Consider the following 16,545-nt stretch of genomic DNA (forward strand, 5'->3'; position numbering starts at 1 on the left):
TCTCAAAAATTACAACCTAATTCTCTGAGACATTCCGTCCCATTGACGGAAGAGTCCGTCCATCTCGGTCAGATGCACATTTTGGGGACAGAGGATAAGAATTTTCTTTTTTTTTTTTTTTTTTTTTTTTTTTTTTACAGGATAGACTAAGCAAGGACGAAAATTAGATTTTTGTCCGTCCCTGTAATTTTTCCTCAAGTACCAACTGTGTAAGATACATAAATACATAGCTATGTGGGGTCTAGTGCACATGCGTGTTGGCAAGGTGGATATGAATAGGAAATTAGCCAGCTAATGAGATTTAAATAATTTTAGTTTCTCAATTATGAAACCTCCATATGTCCTTTAGAGGCTCACTGAGCTGAAGTCTCACAAGCTATGGTGACGTCACACACGTTTGACAGTTTGATCATATATTTCCTATCAATTTGGTGCCAGGGTTGAAAGGTCGGCCCCCTCAAATCATCCCGACTGGCTGCTGGGAAAGACGGCGATAGCAGCCAATCTGTGTTTGTTCAGCCACTCCACAAATATCCCCTCTCCAGACTGGCCGAGGAAACGGCGCTCAGGCAGCGCTTTTGCAAAAATGATTTCTCGGCGACGCTCGTCCTTGCCAGCTTGCCATCTTTCTCTTCGTTTTATTTTGCTAAATGTGCCAATAAATTTCACATGTCCAGCTTTTGTTTTGCTTTCATTCGCCGTCTAATCTCTGTCTCAAGGCCGCCCGACTATTCTGCCATGAGTGAACCTTCTGTTTGCGCTAGAACCCGTGACTGACGACTGCACGGCATCATTACTGATGCCATGCTCTCAAGTTACATATCTGTTGACACTATGGACGAACAAAAAATATTCATCAGTGGCACATGTGTTGTGTGTGCCTGAAAGGCGTGTGTCCTCACAATAGCCACGTTAAATGGAGCCATGTATCCCGATGAGGATGAATCACGCAAGATTATGACTTTATTCTCTAAAACTATTAGAGAATAATTCCCTGAATGATCATTTTTGTTTTTTTACAACCTAATTCTCATATGGTATTTTTTGCGTCCAAAAGAATTAATTTATTTGTGACACATAAGACTTTTTTGGTTTTAAAGACTTGCTAGATTTACTTTTTTGAAATTGTACGCCATTTATCTCATCATGTTACAAATTGTAATGGCGTGTGACTCAATGGATCATTTGTGTGCCCAACCTTTGCTGTCGAACCTGTGGTAACGTTTGTATCACTTGAAGTCTTGACTTAAGGAATCTGACCTGCCGGTAACCCCGCCTCTTTTCTTATTTTTACAACGCACTCATTGTTGGCCTCTTCCTTTTAAAAAGTCATACGCACGTCCCAGGCAGCTATTAACATGACGTTTACGGTACTTTTATCCACTCCTGAGTGCTTTGATTCATAACAGTCATGTAAGTACTCATCTCCAGGCACTCCACCCCTCCCCCCAACGCCACCTCCACGCTCCCCACTCCGGCGTGCACCCCCCCCCGCCTGTTGCTGTAATATCATATTTTCAGCCTTTGTCTTCCGACAATAAGGAGACATATGCAAAGCCGGAGCCGTAAAAAGGCCGCCTTGAAGCTGTGTTATGCTGAATGTGTTTGCACATGACTAATAGATGATGCATGCACTTAAAGGCCAGACACAAAACGCTGGGAAGACAGAGCTTTTGTTCAAAAGACAAAAACAGGAAGGAGTCACCTGGATAGTTGAAGCTGACAGGTGGTCTGCGCAACTATGAATGTCTTCTCGTTTAATTGACCTGCCAGAGAACAGACGGGAAGACACAAGGGACTGAACATATTTTATTTCTCTAGATTGATTTAAATAGTTCATCAGTCTTCAAAGTTACAAAAAAAAAGTTCCCCGAAAAAGTCGTAACATTGCCTAAAGAAATTAAAATTGAAAAAAATAGCATGAAAATTTCTCGAGAATATACCCTTGCAAAAAAATCAAGGAATATTTTATTCTGTTACAAATGTGTGTGTATGTGTGTGTATATATATATATATATATATATATATATATATATATATATATATATATAATATAATATATATATATAATATAATATATCTATAATATATATATATATAAAATATAATATATATATTATATATAATATATATACACATATATATATATATATATATATATATATATATATATATATATATATAATTATGGTGTACTTGTCAATATTATGGTGAGGTAGAAAATCAGTTTTCCCTGCAGTACATAATGATCATTTTGACTCTTAACCCTGTAATTTGTTGTCTATCTCCTGAGGGCAGTTACTTAAATGACCATTGTTCATCTCTACCCTCATGAATGATATTTGCTCAGCAATGCAGCTTTCCAAACTATTCATTTTTCCTTTTCCCTCTCTGTTATTTCTCCTGGTAGGCTGAATAAGCCTCTCATTCCCGCATCACACCACCACTCCGCCAGAAATGGACACCACCTGTTTAAACGGGCAGTGCCACGTTGGGGTCAAGCGGGGTGCCCCCAATTTGATTGGACCTTGCGCAAACTGGTCCGAGCACACCGCCTGGCCTCTTAAAAAAAAAAGAAAAAAATGTTCAGGAAGCGGGGTTCAGCCTTTACGGCCCAGGACATTTCCTACTACAGGAGTTAAGCACTCAGGACAGGAAACCATTTGCTGTGGCTGTAAGATCTCTTTAATGACTGTCTAACTAGAAACAGGCCGGCCTAATTCGGCGCCTGGAGCCAGCGCGGACGGCTTTGCATCTCAACGCTGTTGCCAAGTTTACTGCCGCTTTCCCGGGGTGGCTTTTGGAAACGAACGCTGTAACGTTCACAAGGAGACCTTTGGAACAAAAGTGTGCTCAAGAGGTGGGAGAAGAAAGAAAAGGGAATAGTTTGACAGTCCAAAAAAACCCAGCAAACAATTTGAGTCCAGTTAGATCCTAACAGACATAAACATTTGCGGGCAATGCATCTCCTTCAAGATTGCTGATGACTTTACTTTTGAAAAATCTAACGTTTTGCTCATTTTATGAGATTTTGCACCTGAGAGGTTGTTTTTTCTGCATAAGAGTATCTTTGTTTTATCAAATGCAGCCTTATCCTCTACAACTCTCCATACATTTTTTTAATTGACAATATATATTTTTTTCCTTTGATTTGATTTTCTAACTGTAATATTATTACCTTTGAGAAGAAAATTATGACGTTATTCTCATATGACTTTATTCTCGTCAAATTATGAATACTTATGGAAAATTACAACCTTATTCTTGGAAAAAAAAGACTATTTAAAAAATTATTATGATTACAAAATCACATCTTTATTTTTGTAAAAATCACGATCACAAAATTAAGACTATCATCATAAAACTTTGACTCTTCTCTTTAGGTTATGACTTTATTTTGGTAAATATGAAGTTAGATTAGTTTATTCCCATAAAAATAACAATTCTGTTTTGACTTCATCCTTACTAATCTTTGGAATATAATGATTTTCTTCCCAGGATCATGGCTATTTTCATACAATTAAGATTTAATTAACATTAATTAATTGTGAATTTTCTGATGAGCTTCTGAACATGGGGACAAACTATATGCGAAGTCAGGAGCTCAGATTTCAATCATGCTAACCACTAGATTGTAATACCCATTATCCCCCCCCCAAAAAAAAGTCTTAAAGTCTGCCGAGATTGTTTTCAATGGAGGACAGCGAGAGAGAGAGAAAGAGAGAGACGGAGACGGAGAGAGAGAGAGTTTTTGTGTGTAGAGGGTTAGGAGAATGGAGAGTGTTGTGGTGTTTGGTCATGGATTACAAGTGTGCATGCTACACCCCAATGTGGGTGTCCACATTGCACGCCGCGTCAGTGCTCCCCGCTGACTTGAGGAAATGAGCTGGGACCACCAGAGGTGTGTATAGGAGAGGAAAAGGGGGCGGGGTGCTTGTTCCAGTCAGTGCCTGACTGGGCCTCTTATGTGACCCCCTCCACCTCCCCACAGTGCCACAGTGTCTGGACAAACTGACACACTTGGGTTTCCCTGCGACACCTCCCCTCCACCTCCTCCTCCTCGTCATCCCACTGTTGGATTTAAACAAATGCAGTCAAAAGCAATTAGAGGAGAGTGAGAGCAGCACTGCTAATTGTAACTTTGTTCAGCTGCTTCCTGCTGTGACCAGGTCTCTATGCAATGAGCCGCTTGATAACCCCTCCGAAATATGACCCTGGTGGGTCACCGACTGGTGTGGGGAGGGCAGTCGTCATCTTTTAACAAGGGCTCTCACCTTCACGTGAAGAAGAGTTTGTGAGTGGGTAGGGTGAATGACCACAGTGATGTGAGGCAGTTGGGACACACCTTTCATAATACTGATTCAGTCTCATTCCCTTCATGATGAGATGTATTGTTTGCGAAAGCTATACATATGAATGTTAAACTTGAGCAAAATGATAATTACAGCTATACAGTGGACCCGTGCCCTCTCTCGAGATATGTATGGATAGATGGATGTGAAAATGTCTTCATAACCAAGTGTAGCTTCGGGAATCAGTTCAGAAATTAACTGTGACCTCCTCCACGAGGATGAGTTCAAGCTGTATGCTAAAAACAAACAAGACATTGACTCCCTGCATCCCCTCATTTGTATATCCAGCAATGACATTGGAATGCCATTCAGACTTGATAAGTATGGGCGAATGATATCAAATGGTATCGCAACCACAGAGATTGAACTACCTGAAGGCAGCAGAACAGATGTGCAGGACAGCTGAAATGACCTTGGAATCCCGCAGGCAAATAGCAGCAAGCAGGTGGCAGTCCCTGCCAAATACTTACAGAGGGTGAGGCAGCTCGTGAATAGTTTCATTTAGCTAAAAGATCCAAGACACTGGTATCACGGCAACACGAGGGTTCCACCTCAAATCCAGCATCCTGATGCAGTACACAAAGTAGAGAGGGTGGATGAGTTGGTTTGGGGCGAGGACGAGGGAATATCACAAGCACTATCCTGGAGGAAGCAACAGGCCTCCGAAATGCATCAAGGAGATGGTCCTCATGGATGACCTACCACAGGCAACAGAAGCCTAGTAAGGAGAAGGAGCCAGATGGTCGGTTATATCCTTGCATTTCATGTAACAAATAAATAAATGTGGCTGTCATCGATTGTGGCAGGCAAGGCATATTTGAAGCGCTATAACCAGGTAGCAGCAATGCCGTACCTCAACAACTGTACCAAATATGGACTAGAGGTCGTGAGAGGGACACTGGGAGGAGAAACAAGCAAGTCAATGCTGTTAAGATAAAGATATAAAAACAACAAAGCTTAACTTTGATGAGTGACATGGTTGGAGGTGACTTGCGAAGTCGGCGACTGTTTGTATTAGAAGTAACACAGGAAGACACTCAGCATTATGATTCGTCACCTCAGCATCATTTATTATTTTAACTCCACTTCTTCAGCGCGATGCGAGCAGTAGTAGTGGTGGAAACAATCTTTCATGGGAATGGTTCTCAATAGAGAATTGCTGGAGGCAGATGGCCCCCTTTTTGTCGGCTTGAAAATAAAAATCCAATAAACATGGAAATTTCATCCTATTGCGCCAGTCTTTTTTTTTTTTTACATCTTGATCTAATGTTCCTCTTATTTATGTTAGGGACAATGGCAAACACCACAAATGTTGCCAAAGTCTATTTTAGATGCGATAAAAGTAACTTAAAAATAATTAATAGTTGATTTTTTTTTTTTTATCTTTTCATTGAATGTCCTGCTCCTCTGTTTCAATTTTCCGTAGATGATGTCATGACTTCTTTATACCACAAAGCTGAGAGTGAATTTGTATAATTTGTTAATCTGACCCAAATTTGGCTCAGAAAGCATTCGGCAAACCATGAAAAATAAAATTGAAATACCGTCATGCATGACATCATATGGAATGTCAGTAAACCTCATAAGAACTCACTTCAGAGTGCCTTGAGTAATTCCAGGCCAGTGTATTGCTTTTACTTTTTGGGGGGAGGGCAACACAAATCTTGCGGACTGTTCTGAACTCCTGTTTCGTTGTCGATTTTGTTACTAACACTGCCCAGAAGACTCCTCAATTTCACGTATAACTTCAAACTAATTATTTATAAATCACATATGTAGCAGTTGTGGTTCCATTTTTTCCCCCAAATCTTCAAGTTATGATGAATCAACAATTGAACAAATCCGTTTGACTATTCGATTTATTGCGGCCATTGAAACTGTCCCCACAAATTGATGTCATCTTGTGACTACAGGACAGTCACTGGAGACGGGAATGAATGCAAAGTGCACCCCCCTCCATCCCCCGCTTATAGACAAAGGGGTGTCCATGTTGAGGTATTACTCTCTTTAAGCTTCTATTTGTTCATGCCGAGGAGGCTGCGCTCGGCCAGTTTGCTCAGAGAATCGAACGTCCCACCTCGTTACGCTGATAGCAAATCAGGGAGGACGGCCTGGCGGCTCTTTGATAGGCGGCTAATTGTCCTCCAGACACTGGGAAGCCGTATCTCCGAGCATCCACAGGTCCCCGTCGCGCTTATTCCCCCTCGGTCGCCAATCAAGCACCAACAGCGCTCCCAGTTGGGCATTCGAGTAGTGACTGAGGCCCAGGCGGGAAAGACGACGAACAATAAAGAGCAGGTCGTAACAGCTCTGCGAGACAATGGCGAACATTTACGGCGAGATTGAGATACATTTTAATGCCTTCGCTCGTGCTTTTGTGGCGGACAAGACAAAAAAAAAAAAAAAAAAAACACGTCGTGTAATACAAGTCTCATCTGTGACAATGAACGATCAGAGTATTACCACGAGGTTATCTGTCGGGTGGAACGGGAGGCGAAGAATGATGAGGGAAGCCGAGGCTACGCCTAAACAAACATTGGAATTTAAAACAAAGGAAATAATATTTTCTGTTTTCCACTTTATACTCTGGAACTGCTAAAGTAAACGACAGTACACTCGGAAATGCTGTTGAAGTCTGATGTTGTTCAGAAAAGAAAAAAAAACTAGGACATAATGTAAATATAAAAAGTCTGTTCCAGTGTCAAACTGTTTCTACGTGCAGGCAATTTTTAGCAATCACGAACGTCATACAAATGCCAAAGTACTTTAACCACTATAAAATGAACAAACAACGGTGCACCTAAATGTTGAGGAGGTGAATGGTAACCCTGGAGTCGTATGCAAATTATGCAACTTGCCTGACTGGTTAGCATGTCCTCCTCACAGTTCAGAGGTCATTGGTTCAAATCCAGGCTCCAGCATCCCTGTGTGTAGTTTGCATGTTCTCTGTTGGCGTGGGTTTTCTGGGGGCACTCTGGTTTCCTGAACACATTCCCAAAACATACATGCTAGTTTAATTGAAGACTTTAAATTGTCCATAACTGTGAATTGGATTGTAATGTGTTGTTCATCAAATTGTGCCCTGCGATTGTCTGGCTGGATAATAACTTTATTAATAATAATTATGATGGCCGAGTAGTTGTACCCATACTAGGTATTCGTATCGGGCTGATACTGGCTTCATTTTAAGGTATCAGATACTCATGGAGGCTGGTATCGGCAGTGAATGTAGGCTACCGATACCAGCCGCCGATACTTAAGGCAAAAATGTCATGAAAGCTATCCTCCGCAGTAGTTGACGCTATACTGCGGCAGTGTAACATCATCTGCAAATCATCATTTGCGTCAGAAAGAATTGTCTTTCTGTTCCATGACATTTAGGATCTCAAAAGTAGAGGTATCGGTGACTACTCAAAGTGTGAATCCAGCTCGAAGACTATTGAGTGAGGTTTGGGGGCTTTTGTGCTGGATTCCTAAAATACATTCAGTACAAACATTGTTAACTAGGATACGCTAGCCAATGTTGGTCAGTTTTTACTTTGGGCATGCTAGTGCTGCCAAATAAGCGAATAATTGTGTCAAAAATAAGATTGGCTACCCAACGGTACATTTTGTGGTTATAGCGCCACCTGTTGCTTTGGAGTTTGCTTGAGAGCCTACAAATGCGTGTTCACGTGTTGAAATAACACACATACATTCATCACACAGATGTGGGGTGAAAACGGGGTGGGTTAAAGAGGGGAGTAACACGGTCAGGCCCTATTATACGCCACACTGAGGAAGCCTTTGTGCGTGCCGGGGCCAAACCTTAAGTGCCTCTTTATTTTGGCTCCTATTACACACTCTACATAACACCGTGTGGGTGTGTGTGTGTGTTTGTGTTTGTGTGTGGCGGACCTGAATGTAACCGTGCAGGAGCCCCACTGAGAAGACTGATGCCGCTAAGCAAACAGCACTGTCCCGCCTGCCAGGTGGGCATTTTGAAACCCACCCTGGGTCATAATGGCGGTCTCCATGAATGCATTTGACATTCCTGTCAATCTGGATTACAATTATGGATATGAGGATGTTTTTACTCGATTAACGTGATACGACAGCTGTTTGAGAGGAGGCCTTTCCTTTGGGGGGATCGACCCTATTCCCTAATGTAAATAGGGGGACGACACGGCCCCTTTTTAGTGGATCTTAGATTATGTTGACCACACCCACTGATGAGCACCATAAACACACTTTGCATCGGTCCAGTTGTCACGATCGTATTGTTCATGTCCTAATCAAAAGCTGTGTCATTGCTGTTAAATTTGTGACACTACATCGTGTTCGACCTCCTCCTCACTCATAAACCGCAAAAGGCCCTGAAGGCAAAATAAATGTAGAATGACATTTTGTATACTGAGGATCATGTACAAAACTGTAAAATGTACATGTGACACCAAAAGTAAAAATGAAAAAAAAAAATAAAAATCACAATGAATGCCTCGGGATTCAAAATTTGGGGGCGGACAATCATCTTATAGTTGAGAAATTACAGTAATTTATGTTGGTTTAACAAATGGCTGCTAATGGGCTGAATAGAAACATTTAGCAAAATAATTGTCCCCCTTAATTATCATCGCCACCGTTAAAAGCAAAAACATTCATGTTCAAATCGCCCCTGAAAGGTGGAAGAATCCCATTTTCATGATAATGGCGTCAGATGATCTCAAAATGTTTAATTTTGGAAACACTAGCGAGACATACTCACCTGACCTTTCCTTATATTTATTTATCAGCAATAACTCTGGGACATTTTACAAAGAGCAGCAGAAAACTATGCTGACAACTCTGCAGGATATGACTATGCTCTATTATTTGACCTACTTTGTCACATTTGGATTAACACTGCAGAAGAATGACGCTGTGTGTGTGCGTGCGTGTGTATCTTGTGGCTGATATCGGACACTTTCCACAAGGGCAGCTTTTTGTTATCTTTTTTGAAGGGGGATTTACAAACCAGGAAGTGGCAAGGTATTGCTTAAAGTGATGAATGTTTTCATATTTAGGGCCCTATTATTGTTCCGGGCGCAAGTCTCGCGTGAAGCGCAGTCTAACTGGTGGTTTCTTTCTTTTGGTATTTTACAGGTAGAATTTGACATAACGGCGTAGGTAATGCGCTGCCGTGGGATGGAAGAAAACTTTTTTTTTTTGCTTTACAATTTTCCTGTCTGCGTCTCGATCAAATACACCAAAAGTGTGTTAGACTGCCTGCACCTCAAATTAGACCTGCTATTTACGAGTCTAAAATTGCTGGCGGGTGAGGCAGAAACGCTCTGCGAGGCCTAACGCATCGACCGCATTCACAAACATGCTGAACTAACCCATTGTCCTTGCATGAAAATGACAATGTGTCCTCTTTAATGGCAGGCGCAGACTACTTTCTGTCACCAAATTATCAGGCGGGTCGAGGGCGAGGCTGCTTGGTGCACCGGCACGTCAAGATGAGCGCAACATGGCCCCAAACTCCGAAAAGGACTAGCCTTACGTTGGCATTAAAATGCAGTTACGCCCGTTTTTACGCCGAGCGTACGCACCAGTCTCAGGCTCTTAGTCTTCTTTAATATAATTAAACGTGGTTGCCCCCACCAGGTGGGTTTTGACACGTGACATAGACTGTGACCTCATAGACAATATCCCTCTGCTCTCATTGTTATCCCTGTCCATTGTTGTCTTGAATTTAACATGATAGCTTTGATTTGAATTATATAGTTGGACATGTTACTCATGCATGGTATGGTGTCATCACCTGACTTCTATCCATACAAAAATGTTGTGTCGAAACTTTCTTTTTTGTGATGTTTGCTTTGAAAAGTATGTCCAACTACCGTTTTTGTATGCAAGCCATGAAAAGGTTTTCTTTAACATGTTCCCTTTAAAGGGGGGAGGGGGTCATCTAGTTACGGTCCCTTTTTGGGTGTAAAAAATATGCCCTAAAACAACCCCCCCCACCCCCCGCAAAAAAATGAAATATATATATATTTTTTTTATTGTAATTTTGAATACCAAAATTGACACCACCTTAACTGACCGACACAAAATTGGGTGGACATTTGGACAATTGGGTGTCGTACATGCCTGTTCAAAGTTTTTTTTTATTTTTATTTTTTTATTTGATTTTTTTTATATTTTTTATATCGATTCATTCAGAAGAAGCTGAACTGATGACACATCCAAAGAACTTTCAGGTCACCCATTATTCATCCAGTGACAGACAATGGCCCATTCAGAGCACAACTGATGCAAATTAATAAGATTTTATCGATACTTAACACAATTATCGATTCGGCTTATCGGTGTGATAGTTTATTGATTCCTGATCAAATCTAAGCGTAGAGGAAGACTGCTCATTAATTATCTCTTGTCAGCATATTAACAGAAAAAAATATCTTAAAAAAGAGAACGAGCCTTTCTTGATTTTAAAATGTATTCACTGTGTTTGCCAATGTGCTGCGTTTAAAGTCAGAGGTCAAATTTTGCGCTATGCACATCAACGCGTTCTTGACAATAAATGCTGATGTTAATCATTTTACAGATGACTCCACCGGAACTGTCACCTTTGTGCATGAAATGAAAACTTACTTTGGACAACGAGCCTCGCAGGATGGCTGCATGGAAACGTATAACAGGTATTTACTTTTTGAAATCACATTCTTCCCGACTTTTGTATCTCATTGAAACTTGAAGCACTACTTTCAATGATGCTAAACAGGAATGATGGTTAAAATTTGAAATGATAAAACTAACCATCTGAAATGTGGTTTATCTGGCGAATTGTTTCATCCCTACACATGAGTATTCTATTTTAGTCTTATAAAACAGCATGTTTGATTGTCTATTACAAATGCAAAGATGTGACTTGAAATCAATGCCCAGTATGAGTGTGAAAATGCCCCCATCATTTGCAATCTGGACCAAAATAAATCTGCTTTGAATGAACTTCCAAAGTCTCCAGAAATCTCAAATAACAAAATTGCTAAAATTGCAGCTCATCACTTGTTTTCCTTCAAGTTACAAAAAGTCGACTATGACCGTCGAATGTTGTCATGGTTAAAAACAAAAAAAAAAAGTGTGTAAGAAGTGGATCATAGGTTTGCTAGAATTCTTTGAACTTTAACATATTGTGTGATAATGTCTTTTTTAAAACACTGTCTGTGCGGTTAATGGGTGTTTTATGGTTATAATGGCCTTTTTTTTCGTTAAGGGATTGCAGTAGAGTTGAAGCAACAGGTAATGTTCCTAATAAAAAAGACACAGCTGAAATGCAGACAAGAGCTCAGAAGTCATTCAGCGAGCCTTTTTGATATTTCATTCGTTCACTCCCGGACTCAATGTGGTTGTCTGATGTGTGACGCTCCATGTGCATGTCACTTGGCAGAGGACACAATTTCCTGTTTTTCCAATTTGATTGTGTCCAGTAAAAGTTTTAACGAGTCGGGTGTTACATTGGATTAATATGCAAATTCCGGCAAGGACTCTCTAGCTTTTAATTGCCGCTTCCGTGATGGTTTTACGACTTTAATTTTGACAAGGAACACAGCTTTTGCAGATGAAATGTAGTTTTCCTACCCGAACAGATGTGTCAGCGTGACTTTAAATCATCTTTTCATTAAATGTATTCAAATGTTATGGCTTTATGTGGCATAATTTAACAATAGAGTGTTACAGCAAAACTGCACCAATGTTATTATTCAATTTGGAAATCACCCAACGGCAACACAAAAATGAGGTTAAAACCATTCTCAATTTAGCTAGCCTCAAACTATGGACTCACTAACTGAAGCGAAGCCTTTGAGAAGTTCTACCACTGCTGTTGGCTCTCAGCACCCGCCGCGGTTTTACTGACTACCTGCTGTACACGTCATCGTTGAATGTTTTCAACTCCAGCCATTGGAAAGAGTCGGCTGAGTGCTAACGTTAGCTGCCGGCGCTAGCTTAAAGACTCCCCGTTGGCCTCGTTCACATTCCGCCAGGTTGTGGTAAGTTTGTATACAGCGGCCCCCGAGACGCCTTTTATTCTCCTTCTCCATGGCCTGAAAGAAGTGATTTCTATAATTCAGAGTTCAGCCTTCCTCACCCCTATTTTTCCCCCCTTTTTTTCTTGACTGGCTTTGCCTCTTATACGCTCGTGTCCGCAGCTGTATTTTTAATTATGTGACAGATCCATAGAGAGCAAGAGAGAGATGGGCATTTTCTTTCAGGGCGTTACATTCTTCCAACTCCTCCTCCTCCCGCCTGCACTCATGGATCACTGGTTAGCTTAGAAATACAGCCGCCACAAAAGCGGCAGCTGACATGTGGCGCTTAATGGCAATAATGGCCATTTTTTTCAAGCCCAATCAATCACATTTAGTGGACATCTCCATTTTTTTGCCCGTGAAAAGGTATAAATAATAATAACACTAATAAAAAAAGAGAGCGAGAGACATGAAGAAAAGCCGTCTCGGCAAATATTTTAACAGCTTATTAAGATTTGGAGCGAGGCACAAAAGAAGCATCTGTGGCGAACAAAGCCCGGAGAGAGCGCACGCTCACAGATGGTTCTTAAAAAATAAAACTGATACATTCTGTATCGAGGGCGTTTGACTACATTTATTGCTTGTATTTCTACATTAGCGCAGCGTTTCTCTTAACTTTTTTTCCCCAGCTATACGCTCGCATCCAAAAGTATTGTAACAGTGAGGCCAATTCCTTTATTCATTTTTTTTTTTCTGTAGACAAGAAATCAACAAGTCAGCGTTACTTCCAACTACAGTCTATTAATAACAGAATGTGGCATCATGTCGTTTGAAGCTGACTGCTTTTTATGTGATCCAAAAGTATTGGACCATTTAACTGCTACGTGGGCTTTGATGCACAGGTGGCGGGCTATTGCATTGACCGTTCCAACAATAAGCAGTCACTTCATTGCAGACTTTGGCTTTTGCCTGTGAAGACTACTTTTAGACTCGATAGTGGCGTAACCAACATGAAAGACAAAGAGTTGTCTATGAGTGGAAGAAGTTGGAATTATGTATAGCAACTGACAGAATATGGAAATAATTCACATAATATAGCGCTAAATGTCCACACTGAATTGATTTATATACCTGTGAAGAATACATTTGTGCTAGTTAGCTAACACAAAAATGGAACGGATGGATGGATGGATGTTCATAGATGAGATTTTTTCTCCCCCGTGGCTAAAGTGCGGGTTTATCAATAGCTAGGGGGGGCTGAGAAAATAATTTGGAGGCGCTAAACGGAGGCTACACAGATTTCTGACGTGGCTATAGCCCCGGAGTAATGCCAGATGAGTTGAGATCTATAAGTTTAAAGATTTGTAATCAGGTAAATACTGTGGATAGAAATATGTGTAAATTATGGAGATAGTTATGAAGGGTGATAGCTACAGTCTGTAAAAAGACACCTAGATGGCCGACGCACCACAGTTTAGGCCTTCCTGCATGAGAAGCAACACTTGCAAGCTTTTTATCACGTAAATTGATCTGCAGGCCTCCATCTGAAGTTTAAAAAAAATCTAGAGAGGACAGAATGTTTTTTTTTTTGTGGATAGCCTATAAAATGTGCAATGAATACCTGAGTGTGTTTATCTTTGCGAGCTTCAGATATGTCAACGTCTCTACGCCGCCGCTTTTATGAGTCTTGCCGAGTTTCTTAGACACGCAAAAAGGGGAGGAGGAGGGTGAGACTTTTGAGGATTTGGAGTCACACAACAACGTCCCTAATTTACTGCTTTTTTCTCACTACAAACGCAACACTGAAAACGTGGAAAGGATCACTCCGGCTGCACGTTCTTTGTGTCCTTCAGTGTAATGAAGGTAAAACTGTAATGGGAGCACGGCTTTTCTCAAGATAATATGGAAAACTTTAAAGCCTTCATCCCTTTCCTAATCCTCGCCTGCTTCTCTTTTATCTACTTGACTTTTTATTGCCTCGCCAGCCTCTGGGAACTTTGTCCTAATAAAAAGCTGAATTTTCCACAGAATGTATCCAGTATGAAAGATGAGCTTTGTTCAGAGGAGATGTTTTCATATTGTCAACATACTAACAAATGTAAAAATATCTAGCAGTACTAGACTCAAGTGTAATTACACATACACTACAGTAGGTGGCAGTGGCACTCTTGTTGTCAGTGTGCACTGGGAGTTTTAGCTCTTCTGTAAAAGTTTTTTTTTTTTAGTTTTTCATTTTTTTTCCACTGCATACTCTCCCATGCAGCGCACAGCAGGAGATATGAACTGCAGTCAAACAAACCTTTAAGAGACACCATGGAAAAATATTTACCTGGGATGAAAAGAGGCTGGGCCAGACTAAAATACTACAAAGTTCTTTTTATCAATTATTGATTTACTTTTTTTTTTTTAATGTCAAAAAGGACTCTATGTTAAACATTCTTTTAGACAATGAACACTAATTGTGTCTTCATCCTAAGCGAGTGTAACAGAAAATAATTGTTAAGCGCTGGCAAAAGAAAACATAAATGCTAAATAGATCTCATTACAGTACATGCCAGTAATTGCTTCTGTTTTTTTCCCATTCAAGTGGTGTTCTGTCCAAAAACTTGCTCGTTCGGCAGTTTTTGGCTCAAAACACAAAGCAAAGAAAAAAAAATCCACAAAATGACAGAACGTAGCAAGAGATGATCTTCATCTTCAATTGTATTCCTGGTTTATTCATGTTCATTTTTAAGTCATGTTAATTCCTGAAATTGTGCAACTTTTTCTAGCGCCCAGTCAATGTTAGAATTTGACCGCATCACCAGCACTTCTTTTATCTCGTTTATTTCTGCTGTTATCCATCCATCCCTTTTTCTATACCACTTATCCTCATGGATGAGCTGGAACCTATCCCAGCTGAATTTAGGCGAGAGTCAGCGTCCACCTTGGACTTGTCCCCAGCCAATCGCAAGGCTGTCAGCTATAATAAGTAGCATGTCCACTATAATTCAAAACAAATACTACACCAAGCTCAGGGGTACAACATCCGTTGCGTTTAATCATGCTACTAAAAATCAGCTGCTGTACGTCTTCCATTTCCTCCCAGAGTGACAAACAGGTAATAAATCCATAAATGCGGCATGATTCACATCCAAATGATCATACAGATGTTTACACTCATGAACGGGCACGTCGAGACGGCGTCATGATTATGTGTTTTGAAGACTCCAGCACGAGGAGTCATCGCAATCACGATGAGGGAGGGTAAAAATATTGAGAATGGCAAATATTCACGCTGGTGTACGTAAAAATCTGGCAAGTAGCGTGTGTTTTTGTGTTTAAATCAGAGACACTTCATGTCCCAAACAGCAGATTTGATCCATTGAAGGGGAAGTCAACCCTCCAAAAATTCTTTGCAATAAAATGTGATATGTGCCTTCACTAGTCTAAACAGCATCCTGATTAATATTGTTTTTTTATGAAAAAAACATTTTGTCACTTCAGTCGACAGATAATGACATCACAGGTAACGACTAATCACGGCTCACCTGTTTTCAGAAGCTGTGCCATGATTGGTCGTTATCTGATCGCTGAACAACATTGATGTCATTTTCAGTCGACTGACAAAATGGCCGCTCCAGAGATGGCTAAAAACAGAGTGGATTTTACTGATTCTCTCGTACGCCGCAAACAATAGGAATCAAATGCCGTGTTTTGACTAGTGAGCCTGCATCGAGCGTTTTGTTGTAAAGAAAACTTTTGGGTTGACTTCCCCTTCAAATTGAGGAAAAACAACTTTTCTTTGAGGTAAAGGAATGTGATTCTGTCAGGTGCTTTTGTTTTTTAATGATCCATCGATTGACAGCGGGGCCTGCGAGACATCATCTTGTCACCTTTATCTCCTGAAAGAGTGAGGTGACGCCGTCCAGCGACCCCGCCGGAGACAGCGAGGTGACAGCGAGGGCTCGGTTGGGGGTGGGTAGCTTTCAAAGTCATCAGTCATCTCGGCACAGCAGCTCCGGCCATTAATCCCCTTGTACGTGGGAGGCAAACACAAGCCACACATTGGGCAGGTTTTTTTTTTTTTTTTTATCTCCCCAAGGGACCGGCTCGTACTGTATCAGCGGCTTGTTTTTCATCCATTGTTAGCTCTCCCGATGGCACAGGATGCTCTTGTGTCCGCCTGGCCGTATTTTCACAAAGCATGTTGATACCGTGTG

The 16,545-nt window shown here is 40.8% G+C and overlaps 1 long non-coding RNA gene across 11 annotated transcripts in view; it reads left to right on the top strand.

The window, feature by feature from the left end:
* LOC148337015 (uncharacterized) overlaps positions 1-16,545 on the top strand; it is a 150,418-nt gene that overhangs the window by 47,813 nt on the left and 86,060 nt on the right. For 10 of the 11 annotated variants that reach the window (XR_015843243.1, XR_015843247.1, XR_015843249.1 and 7 more), the window contains one exon: positions 10,921-11,014. This is a non-coding gene — a long non-coding RNA (uncharacterized LOC148337015). Of the gene's footprint in view, positions 1-438; positions 537-10,920; positions 11,015-16,545 lie in introns of those variants that run through there. The other variant, XR_015843246.1, reaches the window with a different exon arrangement.

Source organism: Idiotropiscis lumnitzeri, chromosome 5 (genome assembly GCF_059441095.1).
Source record: "Idiotropiscis lumnitzeri isolate Australia: NSW breed Sydney's pygmy pipehorse chromosome 5, RoL_Ilum_1.0, whole genome shotgun sequence".
NCBI lineage: Eukaryota > Metazoa > Chordata > Actinopteri > Syngnathiformes > Syngnathidae > Idiotropiscis > Idiotropiscis lumnitzeri.